Source organism: Giraffa tippelskirchi, chromosome 1 (genome assembly GCF_054371585.1).
Source record: "Giraffa tippelskirchi isolate mGirTip1 chromosome 1, T2T-mGirTip1v1.2.pri, whole genome shotgun sequence".
In the NCBI taxonomy this organism is placed as follows: Eukaryota; Metazoa; Chordata; class Mammalia; order Artiodactyla; family Giraffidae; genus Giraffa; species Giraffa tippelskirchi.
In genome coordinates this window covers 9,459,446-9,486,125 of record NC_137275.1, presented here as the reverse complement: position 1 = coordinate 9,486,125, position 26,680 = coordinate 9,459,446, and the positions used below count along the sequence as shown (strand labels likewise).

Genomic DNA, 26,680 nt, shown 5'->3' with positions numbered 1-26,680 from the left:
AGGTTGACTGGTTTGATCCCCTTGCAACCCAAGGGACTCTCAAGAGTCTTCTCCAACAACACAGTTCAAAAGCATCAATCCTTCAGTTCTCAGCCTTCTTTATGGTCCAACTCTCACATCTATACATGACTACTGGAAAAACTATAGCTTTGACTACATGGATTTTTGTCAGCAAAGTAATGTCTGTGCTTTTTAATACACTAAGTTTGTCATAGCTTTTCTTCCAAGAATTCAGCTTCTTTTAATTTTATGACTGCAGTTACCATCTGCAGTGATTTTGGAGCCCCCAAAAATAAAATCTGTCATTGTTTCCCCATCTATTTGCCATGAAGTGATGAGACTGGATGCCATGATCTTAGTTTTTTGAATTCTGAGTTTCAAGCCAAATTTTTCACTCTCCTTTGTCACCTTCAGCAAGAGGTTCTTTAGCTTCTCTTTGCTTTTTGCCATAAGGGTGGTGTCATCTGTACATCTGAGGGTATTGGTATATCTCCCGGCAATCTTGATTCTAGCTTGTGCTTCACCCAGCTAGGTATTTCACATGATTTACTCTGCAAATAAGTTAAATAAGCAGAGTAACAATATGCAGCCTTAATGTACTCATTTCCCAATTTGAACCAGTTCTATGGTTCCATGTCTGGTTTTAACTGTTGCTTCTTGACCTGCATACAGATTTCTCAGGAGGCAGATTCCCATCTCTTTAAGAATTTTCCAGTTTGTTGTGATCCACATAGTCAAAGGCTTTAGCATAGTTAGTGAAATAGATGTAGATTTTTTTTTTTTCTGGAATTCTCTTGCTTTTTCAATGGGTGCTGGCGATTTGATCTCTGGTTCCTCTGCCTTTTCTAAATCCAGCTTAAATATCTGGAAGTTCTTGGTTCAAATACTGTTGAAGCAACTGGCTTATGCCAGGAAGGGGAATTTATTAGCTTAATAAATGAAATGGCCAGAGTTAGGGGAGCCTGCAAGCACGGCTAGATTCAAGTTTTAATGACAAGAAAGCTCAGTCTTTCTTCACCTCCTGGTTCTATGGCATATCCACTTGGTGGCCTCTGTTAGCTGCAGGCTCTATGCAGACAAGCATAACTAGACATCATCACAAAATCTCAAAGCCAGCAATAAGAGAGCATTTCTCCTCCAGTTACTAAGCCAAAAATAAGAATTTAACTCACATTAGTTTGTTCTCCAAACATTGGAGTGGAGGAGTGCAATATATTATTAGTTTAACCACTGATCTCCGGACCTCCTGGTAATTCTGATCCTGTGTGCATCTCCACCCATAAAAGACAAAAGAGAACCAAGGAGTTTCAAGTGTAAATCTAGTTTCAAGTGTAAATCTAGATAAGACCATCCTGCTTTACTCTCTAGGTAAAGCTGCTCCTTCTCCAAGGGCATGTCATCTTTGGGAATAGCTTTGAATGTATAGTATCAGACTCTGAATACACCTGGAAAAGTCCCACATCTCTCTCCACAAATCACAGGTTCACTCATGTTACTTCTCTATTATCTTTCTAGGACCCACTAAGAAGCTTTCTCACCCTCCATCCATTGCAATGATTCTTGTAAATATTCACAATAACTGCCACATTGCCAGATCCATTCGTCAGTTCTTAGACCTCATGTTCCCTGAACTCTGAGCTCCATTTTAAATAATTGGCCTCCTCTTGGGCTTCCCTGATAGCTCAGTTGGTAAAGAATACGCCTGCAATGCAGGAGACCCTGGTTCGATTCTTGGGTCAGGAAGATCCCCTGGAGACGGGATACGCTACCCACTCCAGTGTTTGTGGGCTTCCCTCGTGGCTCAGCTGGTAAAGAATTCGCCTGCAATGCGGGAGACTTGGGATCAATCCCTGGATTGGGAAGAGCCCCTGGAGAAGGGAAAGGCTACCCACTCCAGTATTCTAGCCTGGAGAATCCCATGGACAGTCCATTGACTCGCAAAGAGTCAGACACGACTGAGCAACTTTTACTTTCACTTTCCACTTTGAGAGTCTTGACTTCCAGGACTTCACACTTCCTAGGTTTAATCCTACCTCACTGGTCACTCTTTCCCAGGCTTTTGTGCAGAATCCTCTGCTTCACTCTGACTTCTAAATGCTGTAGTGCTCTAAGAGACACTCTCTGGCCCTCTTTTCCACCCATACTTACTCACTTGGCAATCCTCCCCAGATACATGGTTTTTGAATCATCTATGTATTGAAGACTCGAAATATTTAACTTTATCTCAGACCTCTCTTTCAAACTGCAGACCCCTATGTCTGACTTCTTTCTCTATATCCACCCTGGGAGCTGAAAACATCTCAAACTCTGCATCTAAATTTGATGTACTGGTCCTGCCCCATCGCCCATACCCACACCTTGCCATCATAAAATTCTCCCTAATCCATTGGATGACAATCACATACTTCTCTTTACTTAGACCAAAAATCTTAGAATCATTATTAAACTCATTATTTTTCCTGCACAGGATACCTCTAACCTATAGGGAAATCTTATTGACCCTGCTGTCTACATGCATTCTGAATCTAGCTACTACTTATTACCACCTCCACAGTTAACATCCTGGTCTGAACCACTTGAATGAATCCTAGCTGATTTATCTGTCTTTATTTTATTCTTATCCCAGCAATGAGAATGATACTTTAAAAGAAGAGACATGCTAGACCATGACTTTTGAGTACTCTCTGTGCTCGAAACTCTAAAATGACTGACTCCCTGTTCAACGGGGAATAAAACCTAACGTCCTTCTTAATGGTCTAAAAGACTACATACGGTTCTGGAAGGGGAAAACATGTACACCCATGGTGGATTCATGTCAATGTATGGCAAAACAAATACAATATTGTAAAGTTAAAAAATAGAAAATAAACTAATTTAAGAGTTAAAAAAAAAAAAAAAAAAGACTACATACGATCTGAGTCTCTGCTTTATCTATTTCTCCCTCCTTCATTCATTCTATTCCAGGCATAATGGCCTCAACACAAGCCTAATGTGCTCCCATCTTAGAACCTGTAGTCTAGATTTCTTCATTCCTGGAAGACTCTTGCCCCTTGCCTCTGATTGTCCATGTCTCTAATGTTTTAAAAAATTTTTGCTAAAATGGCATCTTCTGCTTACGTGTCTGCTAAATCGCTTCAGTCATGTCCAACTCCTTGCGACCCTATGGACTGTAGCCTGTTAGGCTCCTCTCTCCATGGTGATTCTCGAGGCAAGAATATTGGAGTGGGTTGCCAAGCCCTCCTCCTGGGGATCTTCCTGACCCAGGGACTGGACCCTCGTCTCTTACATCCCCTGCATCAGCAGATAGGTTCTTTACCAATAATGCCACCTGGGATGCCTTGGCATCTTCTGTGAGGTCAATTTCAACCTTCTTATTTAACACTGTTATTTAATATTCTTATTTAATTTCCTTCAGCATTATGATTCCCTCTTAAGCTCCCATGCTTTCCTTTATTTACCAGCACCTGTCACAGTCTAATAAATGTGGTAACTTACCATTTAGTACATTTCTATTGGCATAATCAAATGTAAGACACATGCAGTGGTATGCTTGAGTCTGCTCTCACTTTCATTCAAGATCTGATTGTGTACAGTTTTTTTCTACTCTGTATGTAAGTCACTCACTTACTGGCTTAGTCCCTCAATCATGTCCTACTCTGTGACCCCACGGACTAACAATAGCCCACCAGGCTCCTCTGTCTATGGGACTTTCCAGGCAAGAACATTGGGTTGGGTTGCCATTTCTTTCTTCGGGGGATCTTCCTGACCCAGGGATCAAATCCATGTCTCTTGCGTCTCCTGCATTGGCAAGTGGATTCTTTTACCACTGAACCACCAGAGAAGCTCCTGTATGTAAGTGGTAGTTTCTAGATGATCGTGGTAGTTTCTAGATGGTCATGGTAGGTTATATAAATCACAAAAATCCATAAAGCTCAAAATTAGGACTCCCTTTGACGTTTTTGAAGATCGTGTTCTCAAACATTTTCCAGCATAGCACTCTATTCATGAAATCAGAGATCTTTGCTTTATTAATTACCATATCTGCAATATCTAAACCGTGCCTGGCATTTGGTGGTCACTCAATAAACATTTACTGGATGGATACCTCAGAACCAAATTCATTATTTTGACTCTATTTATTTCAGGCACTACAAGAAGTTCAGAACTCTGAGGTTACCCTTTTCTTCCATAAAAGCTATAGGCAATGAAACACCATGGCAACCTTCTACCGTTTAACCCCCCCCCACTTTATTTCTCCTCCATATAATTTGTCACCATTTGATCTTGTGTATATTTCACTTATACATTTATCTGTGCATTCTATCACTGTAATATTTTTGTCTATGTTGTTTGAAGCCATATCTCAAGTATCTGCAAAAATGCCTGGCAAACATTTTACTGAATGAATGAACAAACAAATAAATACATGAATGAGTTGCTATTCAATCACATAGAGCTTGCCTCTGAAGTTAATGTTGGCAGTAGGACAGAGTGGTTTCTTTTTTTCCTCCCAAAGAAAATATTTCTCCAGTAAAAAGTTCTGCTTATCAAAAATAACAGATATCTCCTACAATAACCCATGGATGTGTTGTAAGAGTAAATGAGAAATTTTATGCTCATTTAAAGTGTTTAATTTCACACTTCTAAAAGTAGCAACAATAGAATGCTCCTTCTGCAGGAAACTAAAGTGGTTATGCATGACAATGGAGAATAGCTTTGAGTCAAAAAATTTAGAAAAACTCCCACTCCAGATTAAATAACACTAAAATAATTTCTTTACTGCAGGATACCTCAGAGCATTTAATACATCAATATAAAAATAAATGTCCCTAGGAGTTGTAAAGCAGGAAACAATTTTCAAATACATATATATACACATACCTCTGTAGTGGGTTGCCATTTCCTTCTCCAGGGGATCTTCCCGACCCAGGGATCGAACCTGGGTCTCTTGCCTTGCAGGCAGACGCTTTACCATCTGAGCCACAGGGAAGCCTCTACATAAATATTAATATATTACAAATGTATTATATATGCATATATAATATAAGATACATATATACAGATACACATATGCACCTAATATATAATATACACCTTTATGTGTTAACACATATGGGTTTCCCTGGTGGCTCAGGTGGTAAAGAATCTGCCTGTAATGCAGGAGACCGTGGTTCAATCCCTGGGCCAGGAAGATCCCCAGAAAGGAATGGCTACCCACTCCACTATTTTTGCCTGGAGAATTCCACGAACCAGGAGCTTGGCAGGCTACAGTCCATGGGTTTGCAAAGAGTTGGACATGAACGAATAACTAACACTTTCACTTTTTCACTTTATATACATACATGCACTATATGTATCTTACAAGTGTGTATGTGTATATATATATATACACATATGTACATTATATATGCATTTGCATGTGTGTGTATATATATACATATGTATATATATATATATTTATATACCCTACTTGTAATTTTACTTTACTAAGAATACTTTGAGATTGGTTAACCCTGCATTTCCTTATATCTTTGAACTTGTAAATTCTATCAAATTTGGTGATAATTAGATGTAAAATGCAAAGAAGCCAAATTTTCAAGTTAGGAGTCTTCAGTTCAGTCACTCAGTCATGTCCAACTCTTTGTGACCCCATGGACTGCAGCACACCAGGCTTCCCTGTCCATCACCAACTCCCGGAGCTCACTCAAACTCATGTCACTTGAGTCGGTGATGCCATCCAAACATCTCATTCTGTGTCACCCCCTTCTTCTCCTGCCTTCAATCTTTCCCAGCATCAGGGTCTTTTCAAATGAGTCAGTTCTTCGCATCAGGTGGCCAAAGTATTGGAGGTTCAGCTTCAGCATCAGTCCTTTCAATGAATATTCAGGACTGATTTCCTTTGGATCTCCTCGTTGTTCAAGGGACTTTCAAGAGTCTTCTCCAGCACCACAGCTCAAAAGCATCAATTCTATGGCACTCAACTTTCTTTATTGTCCAACTCTCACATCCGTACATGACTATGGGAAAAACCAAAGCTTTGACTAGATGGACCTTTGCTGGCAAAGTAATGTCTCTGCTTTTTAATATGCTGTCTAGGTTGGTCATAACTTTTCTCCCAAGGAGCAAGCATCTTTTAATTTCATGCCTGCAGTCACCATTTGCAGTGATCTTTGGGTCCCAAAATATAAAGTTTGTCACTGTTTCCATTGTTTCCCCATTTATTTGCCATGAAGTAATGGGACCAGATACCATGATCTTAGTTTTCCTTTGAGTTCTTAGATAAATTATATTCTTCCTAAGAACTTTATGCATAAATATATAAAAGTACACACATATATATGGATAAAAGATAATATCATTAATACATACATAGGGAGAATATTGAAATATTAAATAATGATTGCTGCTGCTGGTGCTAAGTCGCTTCAGTTGTGTCCACTCTGTGCGACCCCATAGACAGCAGCCCACCAGGCTCCGCCGTCCCTGGGATTCTCCAGGCAAGAACACTGGAGTGGGTTGCCATTTCCTTCTCCAATGCATGAAAGTGAAAAGTGAAAGTGAAGTCGCTCAGTTGTGTCCAACTCCGAGTGACCCCAGGGACTGCAGCCTACCAGGCTCCTCCATCCATGGGATTCTCCAGACAAGAGTACTGGAGTGGATTGCTATTGTCTTCTCCAAATAATGATTGAAGTAAGTAAATTTTCATAATTTTGTTTCTCAAAATACACTTGAGAATTATTTCATTTAACAGATTATTTTGAAAGAAATTACACTTTTATTTGGGGATGATGTTATTTATTTACAGTCCTTGAATCAGTTTAATGTCAGAGTTCTTTATATATTTTTGCATTTAACTTTTAGTCTCAAAGAGCCTATCAAAATCTCACTAACATAAGGTGATTTCTAGTTGATTGTGACATAAACACTGTCGTAGGAGAACTCTAAGCTGCCTCATTTAGGGCCTGAAAGCTGATGTTCCTGGCTGCTTTATGAATGACCAATGTTCCTCTGCACAGTCCCCAGGGTAAGGATTGGTCAGTGTATTGAGAGGCGGCATGTGAACAGAAGACATGATACGGTAGGCATTCTCGGTGGGTACACTGTTTTATTAGAAGTCACTTAAGAGTAAGGAATCCCATGTGATAAAGTTCTTTGAGATGGTTAATTTAGAATGAAAGTAGCAGTCTGATTCCTGAACCATAGACTGAGGTCTTCAACACAGTTCGAATAAGTTCCTTCACCAACCAAGCATGCTTTAGAGTGATGGCAATCCACCGCAGAATGACAGCTCAGAACTGTAACAGTGTAAATTGATCTTTGGCAACATATTCCATGCAAACCAACTGCGTGCTGACACGTTTTCCCTAACCACCACCATCACCTTGCCAAAAATTGTGAAGAGTCAATAAAAAATGCAAATGCTGAAAATAAATGTGTGCATGCGGGTGCACGCACACACACAGAGACATAATGAAGAGGGCACTGGGGCATCTGTGCAAAATCCTGCCAAATTGCAGATTATTTATATTCAGAGTAATTTTAGTTTAGGGAGAGTAGATCATCCATACAATTGCTAATTATATTAAAGTGTGATATATCTGAAAACGTGTACTTCTACATCAAACCGCAGTATGGAACCTTTATCTCATCAGTGAAATCTCTACACTGGTTCAAACATATAGGTCTCCCTGCCACAGTGAGGATGCTATAAAATAATTAGTTTGATGAAGCACTCAAATGAGCTCTCAATGACGATGTAAAAGTAACTACATATTGCCTTTTTGTACAACCTGCTTTTTTATCACTCTTGCCCTCTCCCAAATTTCAAAATATTCCAGTATTGCACAACGAAACTTAAAAAGTAACACTAATCAGAAGCAAAGAGCTGAAAAATGCTTCAGAGTTTGTCAAATCCCCCTGTACACACAAATGCTCCCAGGAGTTCTTGAATTTCATTTCTGGTACCAGACAAACATCACTTGAACTTGAACGGTAAGTCTGACACTGTGTTCCCATAAAGTAATTCCCATTTTATACACAAGTCTGCTGAGGCTTAAAGACATTAAGTAAAATGTAGACCATGCATTATGCAATTGTGAAATGTTTTGTATAAGATCCAGGCATAAGTTTTCTTATCACTAGAGTTACCATGAGATAGGAGAACATTTCAGAAGCTGACTGATAGAAAGGCAAGGAAGATCACATTTAGGCAAGTAACCAACATAAACTGCCAAATACATTCTTCAGCACAAGTGATTTTTCCTTTCTTTCCCTTCAAACATTTGACTGAATATTATTCTATCATGTAATATAAACTTTTTACAAAACTGACCTTCATTCATCCCCTTTATCAAAAAAAAAATCTGTAACATTTTTGAATTGTTGTTTGTATTTACCCACACCTCTCTCAAGTGTGATGTGTGCTCAGCAACTAAATCATGTCCAGTTCTTTGAGACCTCATGGATTTATAAGCCTGCCAGGTTTCTCTGTCCATGAAATTTTCCAGGCAAGAATACTGGAGTGGGTTGCCGTTCTCTTTTCCAGGGGATCTTCCCAATTCAGGGATTAAACATCATCTCTTGCAAATCTTGCATTGGCCGGCAAATTCTCTCCCAACTGTGCCGTGCTGGAAAAGCTAACATAATATAAAGAACGAGGTAATGCTTACATCACCTAAGAATCAGTGCCTACTTGTTAATTAGGTCAAATCATTAATACTTCCAAAGGCCCTTCACACCAGTTTAAGCATTTCCAGTTAAAGTGAAAGTTGCTCAGTTGTGTCCAGCTCTTTGCAACCCCATGGACTGTACAGTCCATAGAATTCTCCAAGCCAGAATACTGGAGTGGGTAGTCTTTCCCTTCTCCAGGGGATCTTCCCAACCAAGGGATCGAACCCAGGTCTCCCATATTGTATGTGGATTCTTTACCAGCTGAGCCACAAAGGAAGACCAAGAATGCTGGAGTGGGTAGCCTATCCTTTCTCCAGCGGATCTTCCTGACCCAGGAATTGAACCAGGGTCTCCTGCATTGCAGGCGGATTCTTTACCAACTGAGCTGTCAGGAAAGCCTTAAGCATTTCCAGTATCCACATCCATTATCTCAATTCTGGGTAATAGATAAACTGCATTACTTCTATTTTACAAACAAGGAAACCCAAGCACTATGAGAGCATTTGCTGTTATTGTTCAGTCACTCAGTCTTGTCTGACTCTTTCTGACCCCATGGACTGCAGCATGCCAGGCTTTCCTGTCCTTCATCTTCTCCTGCAGCTTGCTTAAACTCATGTCCATTGGGTCAGTGTTGCCATCCAACCATCTCATCCTCTACCATCCCCTTTTCCTCCTGCCTTCAATCTTTCCCAACATCAGGGTTTTTCCAATGAGTGGGCTTTTTCCATCAAGCTCATAGTCCTAGTGGGAGAAGGCAATGGCACCCCCACTCCAGTACTCTTGCCTGGAAAATCCCATGGACAGAGGAGCCTGGTAGGCTACAGTCCATGGGGTCGCTAAGAGTTGGACATGACTGAGCGACTTCACTTTCACTTTTCCCTTTCATGCACTGGAGAAGGAAATGGCAACCCACTCCAGTATTCTTGCCTGGAGAATCCTAGGGACGGCAGAGCCTGGTGGGCTGCCGTCTATGGGGTCGCACAGAGTCGGACACGACTGAAGCGACTTAGCAGCATAGTCCTAGTATAATTATCTACCTTGCCTCAGGGATGGGACCACTAATGGTAAGGTTAATATAACCCTCATAAATAAAGTCTGTAGAGCAAATTCCAGATCACTGTGACCCCTCTAGTCTCTTTGGACATATGGACAAACAGCACCATTTACTATTTTTAGGACATTTTTGTCAATCACAAACTGGATTGTGATGCTTTGGGTATTGTTAAATTACTCTTTAGTATTTCATTGCTTAATCTTAATATATGAATGCCTTGTTTCTACATCAAGAATGTTAGTCCCCAAACTTTCAACTTAGCTTAGAATCTGGAATCAGAACTGATTTCCAGGCTTTGTCATGCAATAAGATGTAGTTTGAGGCAACTTTCTTTAGGAATTCAATCATGTGCCTGCATGCAAAGTCACTTTAGTCATGTCAAACTCTGTGACACTATGGACTGTAGCCCTCCAGGCTCCTCTGTCCATGGGATTCTCCAGGCAAGAATACTGGAGTGGGTTTCCATGCCCTACTCCAGGGAATCTTCCTGACCAGGGATTAAACCTGCATCTCCTGTGGCTCCTGCATTGTAGGCAGAGTCTTTACCGATGAGCCACCGGAGAAGCAATTCAACCATAAATATCCTCATACATAAACAGTAAGAGGATAATAATATTCATCTTATGAGTCACTGCAGGGAAAAAAGTAAAGTGAAAGTGTTAGTTGCTCAATCATTTCTGACTCTTTGCGACCCCATGGACTGAAGCCTGCCAGGCTCTTCTATTCATGGAATTCTCCAGTCAAGAATAGGAAAGTGGGTTGCCATTCCCTTCTCTGGGGATCTTCCTGACCCAGGAATCGAACGCGAGTCTGCTGCATTTCTGGCAGATTCTTGACCATCTGAGCTGCTAGGGAAGCCCATCAGTCATTGTGAGGGTTCATTACAATACAGAGAGAGAAACTGATTAATATCATTTAGAATACATAGTATACGCTTGAAAATGGCACCTACCTTTAATATTATAACTAATCTCACTATACATTTGATTTATACAATGGATGGATTTCCCAGGTGGCTCAGTGGTAAAGAATCTGCCTGCCAAGGCAGGAGACTTAAGAGACACAGGTGCAATCCCTGAGTTGGGAAAATCCCCTGAAGGAGGAAATGGCACCCCACTTCAGTATTCTTGCTGGGAGAATCCCATGGACAGAGGAACCTGGTGGATTGCAGTTCATGGGATTAAAAAGAGCTGGACACAATTGAGCGTCTGAGCACATCCAAAGGACAAGGGGATGCCTGTTTGCTTTTAGACTCTTCTCAGAGACTAGCCAGTGTATGCGCAGAGGAGGTATCCAACATATATGTGTTGACTGATTTAAGATAATGTCCAATAAATTATGAGATGTGGGCCACTTGTGTATATTTACAAGGTAAATTGTGAATCAAAAAGAGGAACACATTACATGTCACATAAACCATAATCAAAAATGACTTAAAATGTATATATGCATATAACTGAGTCATTTTTCTGTACATCAGAAATTAACACAACATTGTAAATCAGCTATACTTCCATAAAAATACATTATTTTTTAAAAGAGGAACATGTCACAAAGCTGTAACAGAAAACATATGGTAAAGCTTATAGTGGTTTCCTAAAAATGTGGTCATTTACGAAGAGAAAACAAAATGAAAAGTGGAAAAACCTACTCAAGCTAGCCCCCAGAAAGGTACAAATGTGGTTAATGGAAGCAGCAGACATCAGAAAAATGAAACATGGGTAGGCTGCATGAGAACATAGATCACAACTAGAGAATTTCAAAGAATGTATTCTCTCTCTCTGTCTCTCTGTCTTCTAACTCTTAGATTTTGGAAAACATACTTCATAATCTGGGGGCTTCAGCATGGTATAATACCTCATCTGTTTGAAAACAGCATACTTTCCTGATACTCATTTGAAGATGTGAAATTTGAACAACTTTTGAATTTTCTCAGCATCTTGTACCATTTGTAACCTCAAGAAAATCAACTATTTCAGAGTCTTAACCTTTGTTTGTTATTTGCTCCTCACTTTCTATGTGAGCTTCCTATTAACATATGTGAGGAGATGTACACAATTAGAAAGTAAAAATTGCAGAGTGAAACAAATGATAAAATGCCAGCTGTTATAATCAACATTATGCAGCTCTCATGATGGAACCACTGATAGGAAAATGTAGTCACAGTTGTAGGTCCTAATTAATCTGAGGGATGGGAATATGAACATGAGTTACTATTATGTGTACCAAGTGGGAAAGAAAGTTTATCGGTCTCAAGATAAAAATATAATACCACAAGCATACAAGGAACTTTGTTCTTAACATTTTTTTTTCAATCCACAAAATATTCCAAGTCCTCAGTAAATGAAATCTAATATGGAATCTCATATCCTGTTCTCCAATTTTTCAATAATTATGCTCATTATATCATTATTATATCTTATGTTTATATAATACTTTACAATTTGCAAAATCCTGATGGAACTATTTGCAGGGCAGGAATAGAAATGCAGACACAGAAAACGACATGTGGACACAGCAGGGGAAGAGGGTGGGATTAATTGAGAAAGTAGCATTGACATATACACACTACCATGTGTAAAATAGAGAGCTAGTGGGACCTGGGGCTTCACTGGTGGCTCAGATGGTAAAGAATCTGCCTGCAATGAGGGAGACCTGGGTTTGATCCCTAGGTCGGGAAGATCCCCTGGAGGAGGGCGTGGCAACCCATTCCAGTTTTCTTGCCTGGAGAATCCCCATGGACAGAGGAGCCTGATGGGCTACTGTCCATGGGGTTGCAAAGAGTCGGACACAACTGAGCAACTAAGCGCAACACAGCACAGTGGGAACGTAATGTGTAGCACACAGAGTTCAGCTCGGTGCTCAGTGATAACATTGAGGGGTGGGATATAGGGGGTGGAAGGGAGGTTAAAGAGAGAGAGGACATATATATGTATTTATATCTGATTCACGTTGTTGTACAGCAGAAACAAATGCAACATTGTAAAGCAATTTTACTCCAATTAAAAAGAAAACAATTCAAAATCTTTTTTATATGCTTATCTCCTTTGGTCCCATGAAGATGATAGAGCAGGGGTGACAACCAAGAAGTTTCCTCATAAGATTTCTCTCTCTTTCCTTCTGGGAATGAGAAGGCAATGGCACCCCACTCCAGTACTCTTGCCTGGAAAATCCCATGGACAGAAGAGCCTGGTAGGCTGCAGTCCATGGGGTCGCAAAGAGTCAGACACGACTGAGCGACTTCACTTTCACTTTCCCCTTTCATGCATTGGAGAAGGAAATGGCAACCCACTCCAGTGTTCTTGCCTGGAGAATCCCAGGGACAGCGGAGCCTGGTCGGCTTCCGTCTATGGGGTCGCACAGAGTCAGACACGACTGAAGCGACGCAGCAGCAGCAGCCTAATTGAAATGTGGTGAGGACCTAGAATTAGCTTGGTCAATAAACCAAGGAGAGAATTAACATGTGGGGCTATGTAGTGTTTCTCCATAGTCTTCTTTCCTTCTGCCAAGTGACCAGTCAGATACTGTTTCATCAGCCTGGAACTCTGAGAAACTGAAATGATCAGCTCCATGTCCTGTGATCAGTGCAAATTGAGCAAGAAATACACATTTGCCATTACAGTCACTAAGATGTTGAGGTCATTTGTTACACAGCATAACCAGTCTTTTCTGACTAATACGGCAGGTATTTTCCCCTCTTTTGAAACGGTTGCCTAATAACCTCAGATATGCAGATGACAGCACCCTTATGGCAGAAAGTGAAGAAGAACTAAAGAGCCTCTTAATGAAAATGAAAGAGGAGAGTGAAAAAGTTGGCTTAAAGCTCAACAATCAGAAAACAAAGATCATGGCATCGGGTCCCATCACTTCATGGCAAATAGAACTGGAAGCTGGAGACCTCTTCCAGCTTTTGTACAAACAAAAGAAGCAGCACAGAAGAATGCTCCACTGTATGTGACAGAGTTTGGCCTCTGGATCAAATGAACCTAAATGCCACTTCCTACATGTTACCTGAGTATGAGGCAGAGCATATACTAGATACGCTAATGAGCTACGGTGAAGAGACTGGCCAGGACTGACTCAAGTTCTGAATGTGTGTTCTTGGGCTATGATTCTGTAGACTGTCTAGTCCTCAATTGCTCAAGTCTTTGATTGTGTCATAGTCTTTGATGCACAAAATGGGTTAATGTGTCAGAAGGGAGGTTTGGCAGAGTGACCAACACTTAACAAGTGCCTAATAAATGGTGGCTCTTCATCTAGCTAAGAGAAAAATACCAAGCTCTCTATACTCATCTGAAAATTCAAAGTGTTATTACCTTGCTGAGTCCATGTGACAAATTAAAAGAAGTCATATAAGAGAATATATGGATCTTCAAATACTACAAAAGACAGCACTAGAAACATCAACTCAGGTTATATACATATATATGTGAAAAAGTGTGAAAGTGTTAGTTTCTCAGTTGTGTCCGACTCTTGGAGACCCCATGGGCTGTAGCCTGCCAACTCCTCTGTCCATGGAATTCTCCAGGCAAGAATACTGGAGTGGGTAGCCATTTCGTTCTCCAGGGGACCTTCCTGACTCAGGGATTAAACCCTGATCTCCTGAATTGCAGACAGATTCTTTACTATCTGAGCTGCTAGAGAAACCCATATACATGAGCTTATTCAGTGGCTCAGCAGTAAAATATCTGCCTGCAATGCCGGAGACTCAAAAGACATGGGAAGATGCCCTGGAGGAGGAAATGGCAACCCACTCCAACATTCTTGCCCAGAGAATCCCATGGACAGAGGAAACTGGCAGGATGTAGTCCAAAGCGTTGCAAAGAGTTGGGCATAACTGAGCATACCACAGCATATATATATATATATATATATATATATATACTTTTTTATTTTTTTACTTGAACTCCATAAGAATACCATCACTTGGATCTTTACAAGTATAATTTAGGGAGATATGTCAAAAATGTGGATAGAATTTTTAAAAAGATATTTCTTGTCTCACTATTATTTATTCTAAAATCTTTTAATTTACATTCAGCAAAACATCAGTGTAGGTATTTAGTATACTCCATGTATGTTATTCTCTGCCAAGGACAAGCCTCACAAAACCAAGAAACAGGAAGCTCTTATGTCTCTTAGATAGTTTCTCTCACCTCATTTTCCTTGACTCTATTTCAACAGATGTTTATTGAGCTTCCCTGATATCCTAGACCCCACACTGGCCGCTGGGAATTGAGAAGGGAAGAAAAACAAGGCCTTTCCCTTCCAACCCTTGCAGAGTCTTGCAGACAGCTTGTCACAAGCAATAATCAAAAGGCAGTGAGATCCTGCATGAGCTGCTGAGATGCTGGGAAATCCTTGAGAGGAGAGAACTGTCACCCTCCTGTGGAGTCATGGATGGTTTCTCAGAGATAAAATTTGACCTGGGTCTTAAATGGTAAGCTGACATTTTCTAGGTAGAAATGAGAGAAAGCTTCACAGAGAGAAATAATTGACCAAAAAAGAACTGAGGTTCTGTGTGGTCAACGAAGTAAGAGATGAAGCTAGAAAGATTTATTTTAATAAGACGATGAAGGAGTTTTGACTCATCTTTGCTTTCAACCATGTAAAAAACATTCACACGATTTCAAAAAACTTTCTGTCTTTGCTTTATTCTGGTCTCCTTAGTAATTATTCCTTTGTTGTTGTTCATTCACTCAGTAGTATCTGATTCTGTGACCCCACGGACTTTAGCACACCAGGCTCCTCTCCATGGAGTCGGTGATGCCATCCAGCCATCTCATCCTCTGTTGTCCCCTTCTCCTCTTGCCCTCAGTCTTTTCCAGCATCAGGGTCTTTTCCAGTGAGATGACTCTTAATCAAATAAATATTTTACTGTTTTTTTTTTTAATCTCACTTACTATCTTTTCTTCTCCAACGATATTAAAATTCCTTGAAAGAAGGGTTTGTTAGTTTTGCCCGTTATATTTCTAGTGTCTAGAATGGATCCTGCCTCATGGCAGTTTCTTTTCCTTTGAGTTAATTAATTTATATATTTGGCTGCATCTGGTGTTTTTTGTGGCACAGAGGATCTTCACTACAATGCAGGGACATTGGTTGATGAGAGTCACCTCACGGCTGAATTCCTGGACACACGCTTGAAGTTCTTCGCTATCTAGTTGATTAAAGATAGATCCATATGCTTCCAGTGCAGAAGTACTGGCATCAGAGCTGACATTCTGCTGCAAAGGCGCTTCTAATTTGGGACTTTACAGTACTTACCTCAAGATGCACTCTGAGTCATTGATGGTGCCAGATGTACAGCCAGGGGAACCCCAAGCACATGAGGTCAAGAAATAAACGTCTAGGAGTGGGCAGCCCAGAGTCAAGCACCTGGAACATTACATATCTTTACATTGAACCAGATCTTCTAGAAGTCCCTGATTAGTCTGTTACTGCATTTTTGGCTAAAAAAAATACTGGCAGCCTAAAACCTGAGTGCATGCTTAGTTGCTCTGTTGTGTCTAACTCTGTGACTCCATGGACTGTACCCCACCAGGCTCCTCTGTCCATGTGATTCTCCAGGCAACAATACTGGAGTGGATCACCATTCCCTTCTGCAGGGGACCTTCCCGACCCAGGGATCAAACCTGAGTCTCCTGCATTACAGGTGATTCTTTACAATCTGAGCCACCAGGGAAGCCCCAAAGTTTAGAAATAAATTTTATTCAGTGGGAATGTTAGGACTGGAGCCCAGACACAGTATCTCAGGTGACCCAGAGAGAGCCGATTCCAGGGAGCTGGGGGAGGACGTTTGCAGAAAAGGGCAAGTAATCTGAATAGGAAAAAAAAAAATTAGCGTTAATTAAGAGAAAACTAAATCTGGCACACAAAGAGATATCACAATCTTCCATGTATGGGAAGATGCTAGTGTCAGGGCTTGCTGAAATCATTTGTTTCATATGCATCTAGCTGTTTGGAAACAATCCTCTTTTTTTTCAATTCTGCTTTTTTTGTTGGTTTTTATTGCTCACATAATAATTCCTTGTTTCCCTTAAGAGATAGTAAAAGTGGTGGATGGCCTCTCATATCCCCTCCCCTGCCCCACCTCAGTGCTTACAATGGTGAAAGTAGCTAATGGCTTCCCAATAGGTGACTGTTGCACCTGGGCTCAGAAATCTGCACTTGGAAAAGGCTCGTTAACTGCCAGAGTGTAAAGCAGAAAACATTTCATTTCACAGCATGCATTGGAACAAATGGAGACCAGGGCTTCTGCTTCTAGTGTTAATAAAAATAATTATCAATTTCTTTCTATCAAACAAATTTAATTTCTTACTGTAAAGTCCAAAATAGCCATGATAGCAAAGAGAGAAAGTGATGGAATAAATACCTTTCATAACCAATGCTTACCTTACATAAATGAACTGAATGAGAAATCAATTTGGCTCTGGTCTCAGGCCCTCAACATCATTTATGCTTTGGGAATTAATTCCTTCTTTATAGTCAGGAAGGCCTCCTGACTTCAAGAATGAGAAACATATGGCCTCTTATCTTTTATCTGGGCAGGGCCCAGCCTCCTCTCTCAATTGTCCTGCTATTGATATTTTGGGGTTTCTGTCCACGGGGATTGAACACCAATTGTCTACCTCCTGCGTCAATTTTACATTTGCTCTACAATAATCCATTGTTCACAAGATCGTGACAGCAATTTTCTAAACTCTTTTTTAAAGCAACAAAATTCTCATCTCAAAAGTGTTCAACTTAATCAGTCTTCCAAAACTGAATATGTGTGTGTGTGTGTGTGTGTCTGTGTGTGTATGACACGAATGACTGAGTCAATCATCTCCGACTCTCTGCAACCCCACGGACTGTAGCCCGCCAGGCTTCTCTGTCCATGGGATTCTCCAGGCAAGAATAATGGAGTGGGTTGCCATTCCCTTCTCAAGAGGATCTTTCTGAAATATACTTCCTACTATATGTCATAGCAGGGGTATAATTTATTCAGCTTTATTCAGTATTTTCACAATGGAACTTAGAATCATTTAAGAACATCAGTGGTGGTGTTGCAGGAAGGGGCACCCCTTCCAGGGCCCGAAACTGGGCTCTTGTCTAACACTCGGAAATGAATTGTCCGAGGAGACACATGTGCTGACAAAGCAAGAGATTTTATTGGGAAAGGGCACCCGGGTGGAGAGCAGGGTAAGAGAATTCTGGAGAACAGCTCTGTCTCATGGCTTGCAGTCTCGGGTTTTATGGTGATGGGATTAGTTTCTGGGTTGTCTTTAGCCAATCATTCTGACTCAGAGTCCTTCATGGTGGCGCATGCCTTGTTCAGCCAAGATGGATGCCAGAGAGAAGGATTCGGGGAGGTGCTCGGACAGGTGGTGGCTCTTTTTGACCTTTTTCAAACTCTTCTGGTTAGTGGAGGCTTATTAGTTTCCTGTTCTTACCAGGACCGCCTGTCATAAAACAACTCATGCAAATAGTTACTATGTTGCCTGGGCAGGATGGGCAGTTTCAATCAGTGTGCTTCCTCTAACAGTGGGAAGATTTTTTAAGCTATAGCCATAAAAATCAATCGTGTTTGACTTTTTGCAACCCCATGGACTATACCCCACCAGGCTCCTCTGTCCACGGAATTCTCGAGGCAAGAATACTGGAGTGGGTTGCCAGTCCCTTCTCCAGGGGATCTTCCTGACCCAGGTATCTGGATCTGGATCTGGATCTCCTGCATTGTAGACAGATTCTTTACCATCTGAACCACTAGGAAAGCCCCCGGAATATGTATACACTGCTATAATTAATAAAGAGTTTTAATTTTAGTGTGATGCCGTGTATTCATATCATGATAAACTATAACATACTTGCACTTCTTCCTTCTCTCTGCTCACACATTCTCAAACCTTAAACCAAAAATTACTAGATCTACGAGTATGATAGGGAAGTTTAAATACCTGGGGATAAACATCTTTGTAAAAACCAAGAAACACATCAAAAATCCTTCTGTTTCTCAATGTTTGTCCATGAGAAAAATTGTACTTTAGCATTTATAGAGAAGTCTTGCAGATGTTCTTTTCTGGCATGGATATCTGTTCTCATTAACTAAGTTCATGAATAGTCTCAAATGAATGCTCTCATTGGTTCATTTGAACATTTGTACATCAATATTTCTCTATGTAAGAAAGTTACTGGTATTGAAAACCAGTAATTATCACACTTGAAACACACTCAACCCAAGTGACTCAACTATTCATCCCCTAATTGCACAGGTTTGGTAAATTCAAGCGTGCCTTGTTACAATAGAAATAATTTAGTAAAGACTCAAGGATAGAAGCCAAGAAGGCCAGCAATCTTTCCTGCACCATAAGAACTACTATGAAGATAATAGTTATTCAAGACAACTAAGAGTGTCACTCTTTATCTCCATCTCAAAAGGAAAATAATCACTGCATTTTTACACACAAATACATCTCATGACATTTAAATTGGAACTTGGAAGTCATCAAAAAATAATTCACAATTAACTTTGTTTTATATAAATAATGATTCATGCTTCTCTGTTTTTTTCTTGTCTAACTTCAATAGTCCAGAAGTATCTTTTGATATATACATTCCTTATGAGAGAATTCTTATCAGATATCAAAGTTCTTTCTTTTTCTCTCTCTGTCTCTTTCTTTCTTTTCTTTCTTTTGAAATTTTAATACTTTAAAAACTGAGATGGGCATGTGGAGTCTTATCAAACCTTATATTTATTTGGTCTTGAATTAAGGTGACCTAGAAGCTCTGGTTGTTGCAAAATTTTAAAATGCTCGTGTGCTCCTAGACAGTGTGACCCACAGCTGGGGCCAGTTTGAGAAAACACATGTTAAACAGCTCTGTGCGAGTCATTCTTGAAGTTCAGTAGGTGATCCGCTAACGGTAACAAGGGAAGCAGAAGACCTGACTCCTTTGCTCTGCTAGTGGCCTTTGTTCACGGCTCCCTGGGGTTGGGGATTTGAGTGAGCCAAGAAAGAATCCACTCTTAAGGAGATGCTAAACCGTTACTTGGCTCTCCTTACTAATGTCAGAAATTGCTGTCCCTCGGGGGTCTTACTGTGTAAGTTGTGTTGAATAAGTTTGGAATGCCTGCCTTCATTACAGGAAAAGAAAGTTACTCCAATTAGAATGCCCTCAGGACTATAGAGAGCTCACACTTTCTCTGGTTTGGCATTTATATCAGAGCGTGGACTCTAGGGAACAGGAGGAAGGCAATGAGAGTATTCAGGTGGTGACAATACTTGAAGCCAGATGGTGAAGGGTAGGAGAATTTTCCACTGGAACTCCGCTCAGCCACTGCTTAGAAATTCTGATCAACGTTCAATCCTCTGAGAAATTAGAGGTCTAGCAAACGCTAAGTGAATGAGAGGATCCCCAGAATCAAACCCAGTTTCAGACAGGCAGGCTTCCAGTCCCAGCTGAACAGTAAAGAAAAGCTATAATTCTGTGGGACAGGCAAAGAGCACCATGAGGTACATAGTGAAGATCATTCCACAGATCGATCAGGTTCTAGGTTTCAAATGCCAAGAAAGAATATTTCCAGATATCTCTTACTTGACGTCTAGGAAAACCTACTACAATTTCTGTTCCGGTCAATATTTGTTATAAAACAGAATGGGTGTTAGAAGTTTGCAGGATAACTTTTTTTCCCCCCTATGGCAACTGAGAACAAGGATCCAGCAGGAACTCCTATGGTTGAGGGCAATGTGGCTAGTTATAATTTTCCAACAGAGAATATTGGTCTTGCCAAAGTCCAAATCTGACTTAAGGAATAGCTGAAAGAATAAACTGATGCTAAGAATTGTGTGTAGTAGGAAAATTGATCCAAAGGGGGCGGACAGGAGACATTCCACTGACAGGATAAAATAGAGAATGGAAATATTATAACCAGGTGGTATCTTGGAAAAAGAGAGAAATCATGGAAGCCGTGGACATCTCATTAAACCAGAACACATCTGACTGATGATGCCCAGACATCATAGCTATTCAGGCAGGATACTCCATGACATACATCCTGCAATCTCCTGACTGCATTCTGCCCAAGCTAGGATGGGCAGCTGTCAAACAAAAACTAAATAGACCAAAAAGCAGAACATACAGCTGTGTTTCACCTGCTATGAAGGTGTCAGTTTTTCATTATAACAAACCAACTTGGAATGTATGATCTCAAACGTATTTTATGCTTTTTAGGGGTTCCCACAAGTCTGAGAGCATGAGTGATGATCTGAACTTAGGAAGTGGTTAGAAAAAGGGAATGTATACACATGGGTGAAATATAAAGTGTCTCTAATCATGTTTATACTGGGAAAATTCTAATTAAGCATGCTTTCCAAACTTTTGTTAGTAGCAAAGTTCAAAGGTATCTCATGATTCTGTCAGGTCAAAACTTGATCATATTTGCATTTTACCTCCTTAATGATCACTGAGGTGAAAATCAAAATCATCTTCTTTGCTGGGCTTTAATGAGCTGGGCATGATTTATATCACAGCTAAAATTTCAGGGTTTCATTATGTGTAGATATCATTTTTATCTTCTTCCTTTACTGCATGGCAAGCTGCTGTCATCCTTTGCTTTCTCTACCTGTCTGGCATCACTTCAAATGTCTGTCTGGAAGCAAGCTTACTCTCTCTGTTTATGAGCTAGTCTTACCCAGAGCAAAAAGCGTATTGTTATCTCTGAACTTCATTCAGATAGATCTGAAATGAATTTTGCTGCCCTATACACAATCCTCCTGTATCCAAAGGCATTCCTACATCATGACCCCCATTCCTATTCCAGATAGCAAGTGGAAATTCTGAATAAGTGACACATACTTTATTCTAGCTTTGTATTCCACATGTCTCTAAATTATTTTCTTCTATGACCTCATCTCATGTTCACCTGTTTTGTACATTACATTTTCGTTGGGATTTGAAGGTTAATATTAACTCCCTGTAAATCAAAATTCAGGGTTCTAATTTGATGATTCAACATTAGGATATGTTGGGACCTTCAATATTTACACAGTCTTCAGTTCAGTTCAGTTCAGTCGCTCAGTCGTGCCCGACTCTTTGCAACCTCATGAACCGCAGTATGCCAGGCCTCCCTGTTCATCACCAACTCCTGGAGCTTACTCAAACTCATGTCCATTGAGTCGCTGATGCCATCCAACCATCTCATCCTCTGTCGTCCCCTTCTCCACCTGCCATCAATTTTTCCCAGCATCGGGGTCTTTTCCAATGAGTCACCTCTTTGCATCAGGTGGCCAAAGTATTGGAGTTTCAGCTTCAGCATCAGTCCTTCCAATGAACACCAAGGACTGATCTCCTTTAGGATGGACTGGTTGGATCTCCTTGCAGTCCAAGGGGCTTCCAAGAGTCTTCTCCAACACCACAGTTCAAAAGCATCAATTCTTCTGCGCCCAGTTTTCTTTATAGTCCAACTCTCACATCCATACATGACTCCTGGAAAAACCATAGCCTTGACTAGATGGACCTTTGTTGACAAAGTAATGTCTCTGCTTTTTAATATGCTGTCTAGGTTGGTCATAACTTTCCTTCCAAGGAGTAAGCATCTTTTAATTTCATGGCTGCAATCACCATGTGCAGTGATTTAGGAGCCAAAATAATAATAATAATAATAATAATAATAATAAAGTCAGCCAGTTTCCCTATTTCTATGCCAGGAAGTGATAGAACCAGATGCCATGATCTAAGTTTTCTGAATATTGAGCTTTAAGCCAAATTTTTCACTCTCCTCTTTCAATTTCATCAGAGGCTCTTTAGTTCTTCTTCACTTTCTGCCATAGGGTGGTGTCATCTGCATATCTGAGGTTATTGATATTTCTCCCAACAAACTTGATTCCAGCCAGTGCTTCTTCCAGCCCAGCATTTCTCATGATGTACTCTATATATAAGTTAAATAAGCAGGGTGACAATATACAGCCTTGATGTATTCCTTTTCCTATTTAGAACCAGTCTGTTGTTCCATGTCCAGTTCTAACTGTTGCTTCCTGACCTGCATACAGATTTCTCAAGAGGCAGGTCAGGTGGTCTGGTATTCCCATCTCTTGAAGAATTTTCCACAGTTTGTTGTGATCCACACAGTCAAAGGCTTTGGCATAGTCAATGAAGCAGAAGTAGAGGTTTTTTTTCTGGTATTCTCTTGCTTTTTTCATGATTCATCAGATGTTGACAATTTGATCTCTGGTTCCTCTGCCTTTTCTAAAACCAGCTTGAACATCTAGAAGTTCACAGTTCATGTATTGCTGAAGCCTGTCTTGGAAAATTTTGAGCATTATTTTACTAGCATGTGAGATGAGTACAATTGTGCGGTAGTTTGAGCATTCTTTGGCATTGACTTTCTTTGGGATTGGAATTAAAACTGACCTTCCAGTCCTGTGGCCACTGCTGAGTTTTCTAAATTTGATGACATATTGAGTGCAACACTTTCACAGCATCATCTTTTAGGATTTGAAATAGCTCAACTGGAATTCCATCACCTCCACTAGCTTTTTTCATAGCGATGCTTCCTAAGGCCCACTTGACTTCACATTCCAGGATGTCTGGCTCTAGGTGAGTGATCACACCATTGTGGTTATCTGGGTTGTGAAGATCTTTTTTGTACCGTTCTTCTGTGCATTCTTGCCACCTCTTTTTAATATCTTCTGCTTCTGTTAGGTCCATACCATTTCTGTCCTTTATTGTGCCCACCTTTGCATGAAATGTTCCATTGATATCTCTAATTTTCTTGAAGAGATCTGTAGTCTTTCCCATTCTATTGTTTTTCTCTATTTCTTTACATTGATCACTGAGGAAGACTTTCTTATCTCTCCTTGCTATTCTTTGGAACTCTGCATTCAAATGGGTATATCTTTCCTTTTCTCCTATGCTTTTCACTTCTCTTCTTTCCACAGCTATTTGTAAGGCCTCCTCAAACAGTCATTTTGCTTTATTGCATTTCTTTATCTTGGGGATAATCTTGATTTCTGTCTACTGGACAATACAGTATTCTTGCCTTGAGAACCCCATGAAAAGTATGAAAAGGCAAAAAGATAAGACATTGAAAGATGAACTCCCCAGGTCGGTAGGTGCCCAATATGCTACTGGAGATCAGTGGAGAAATAACTCCAGGAAGAATGAAGGGATGGAGCCAAAGCAAAAACAACACCCAGTGGTGGATGTGACTGGTGATAGAAGCAAGGTCTGATGCTGTAAAGAGCAGTATTGCATAGGAACCTGGATGTTAGGTCCATAAATCAAGGCAAATTAGAAGTGATCAAACAGGAGATGGTAAGAGTGAACGTTGACATTCTAGGAATCAGCGAACTAAAATGGACTGGAATGGGTGAATTTAACTCAGATGACCATTATATCTACTACTGTGGGAAAGAATCCCTTAGAAGAAATGGAGTAGCCATCATAGTCAAAAAAGGAATCCAAAATGCAGTACTTGTATGCAATCTCAAGAACGACAGAATGATCTCTGTTCATTTCCAAAGCAAACCATTCAATATCACGGTAATCCAAGTCTATGTCCCAACCAGTAACACTGAAAAAGCTGAAGTTGAACAGTTCTATGAAGACCTACAAGACCTTCTAGAACTAACAATCAGAAAAGATGTCCTTTTCATTATAGGGGACTGGAATGCAAAAGTAGAAAGTCAAGAAACACCTGGAGTAACAGGCAAATTTGCCCTTGGAGTACAGAATGAAGTAGGACAAAGGCTCATAAGTTTTGCCAAGAGTATGCACTGGTCATAGCAAACACCCTCTTCCAACAGCACAAGAGAAGACTCTACACATGAACATCACCAATTGGTCAACACCGAAATCAGATTGATTATATTCTTTGCAGCCAAAGATGGAGGAGCTCTATACAGTCAGCAAAAACAAGACCAGGAGCTGACTGTGGCTCAGATCATGAACTCCTTATTGCAAATTCAGACTTACATTGAAGAAAGTAGGGAAAACTACTAGACCATTCAGGAATACCATCTTAAGGACTTCTATTTTGGGAAGCTTCTTGTTGGGGCTACTGTTACCCACTTCTATTTGGGGCTAAAGAGTAAATAAGATCTAAACTGCACCTTGCAGCTGAAAACTGCTGGCCACCCACATACCCACATAACAGTATTTAGTCCCTGTAGACTTGGGCAAGCTTAAGCTCTTTTTTTTTTAATCAGTGGAATCATCTTCATTTTGCAAGACTAGAACTTTAGCTGTTAAAAGTAGAGATCTACAAAATCACAGTATTACTATGCAGGATCTTATTTATGTCTTATCATCTCCAGTTAGCAGATTAGACCCTGCTACCCATTAAATGCCCTTCATGGATCCCAGCTTTGTCATGGCGATGGGGATAGCATAACTCAATGAGGCTATGAGCCATGCTGTTCAGAGCCACCCAAGACAGATCATAGTAAAGAGTTCTGACAAAATGTGATCTACTGGAGGAAGAAATGACAACCAACTCCAGTACTATTTCCAGGAGAATCCCATGAATAGTATGAAAAGACAAAAAGATATGACACCAGAAGATGAGCCCCCAGGTCAGAAGGTGTCCAATATTCTACTGGGGGAGAATGGAGAGCACTTACTAATAGCTCCAGAAAGAAAGGAAGTGACCGGACCAAAGAAGAAACAAGGTTCAGTTGTAGATGTGTCTGGTGATGAAAGTGAATACTGTGAAAAATAATATTTCATAAGAACCAGGAACATTAGGTCCATGAATCAAAGTAACTTGGGTATGATCAACTAGATCCAGATACCCTGGAGTGTTAAGTCAAGTGGGCCTTAGGAAGCATTACATTGAACAAAACTAGTGGAAGTGGATAGGTTAGACTTGAACTATTTAAATCTTAAAAGATGATCCTGTTAAAGTAAAGCACTTAATATGTCAGCAAATTTGGAAAACTCAGCAGTGGCCACAGGACTAGAAAAGGTCAGTTTTTATTCCAAATAAAATAAAGGTGATGCCAAACAATGTTCAAGTTACTGAACAACTGCACTCATTTCACAGGCTAACAAGGTAATATCCCAAATCCTTCAATCTAGGCTTCAATACTACATAACCTGAGAACAAAGGCTAACTGAGTGTTACCAAGAGAACACACTGGTCATAGCAAACACCCTCTTCCAACAACACAAGAGAAGACTCTACACATGGACATCACCAGATGGTCAATATCAAAATCAGATTGATTATATTCTTTATAGTCAAAGATGGAGAAGCTCTATACACTCAGCAAAAAAAGACCAGGAGCTGAATGTGACTCAGATCATGAACTCTTTATTGAAAATTCAGACTTAAAATGAAGAAGGAAGAGAAAACCACTACCCCATTTAGGTATGACCTAAATCAAATCCCTTATGATTGTACAGTTGAAGTCACAAATACATTCAAGGGATTAGATCTGGTAGAGTATGTAAAGAACTATGGGTGGAGGTTTGTAACACTGTACAGTAGGCAGTGACCAAAGCCATCCCCAAGAAAAAGACAAAATGGTTTTCTAAGGAGGCCTTAGAAGTAACTGAGAAAAGAAGAGAAGAGAAAGGCAAAGGAGAAAAGGAAAGATATATCCATTCTGAATGCAGAGATCCAAAGAAGAGCAGGGAGAGATAAGAAAGCCTTCCTAAGTGATCAGTGAAAGTAAATAGATAAAAACAATAGAATGGGAAAGAGTAGAGATCTCTTCAAGAAAATTAGAGATACCAAGGGAACATTTCACGCAAAGATGGGCATAATAAAGGACAGAAATGGTATGGATCTAACAGAAGCAGGAGATAAAAGAAGAGGTGGCAAGGATACACGGAAAAACTGTGCAAAAAATGATTTTAATGATACAGATGACCATTATGGTGTAATCTCTCAGCTAGAGCCAGACATCCTAGAGTGCGAAGCCAAGTGGGCCTTAGGAGGCATCACTATAGACAATGCTAGTGGTGAAGGAATTCCCG

The 26,680-nt window shown here is 40.3% G+C and overlaps 1 long non-coding RNA gene across 1 annotated transcript in view; it reads left to right on the top strand.

Annotated features, from left to right (window-relative positions):
• The first annotated feature begins 6,971 nt into the window (after window positions 1-6,971).
• LOC145538891 (uncharacterized) overlaps window positions 6,972-26,680 on the top strand; it is a 37,632-nt gene continuing 17,923 nt past the window's right edge. The window contains exons 1-2 of the long non-coding RNA XR_014077316.1: window positions 6,972-7,078; window positions 14,909-15,164. This is a non-coding gene — a long non-coding RNA (uncharacterized LOC145538891). The remainder of the gene's footprint in view (window positions 7,079-14,908; window positions 15,165-26,680) is intronic.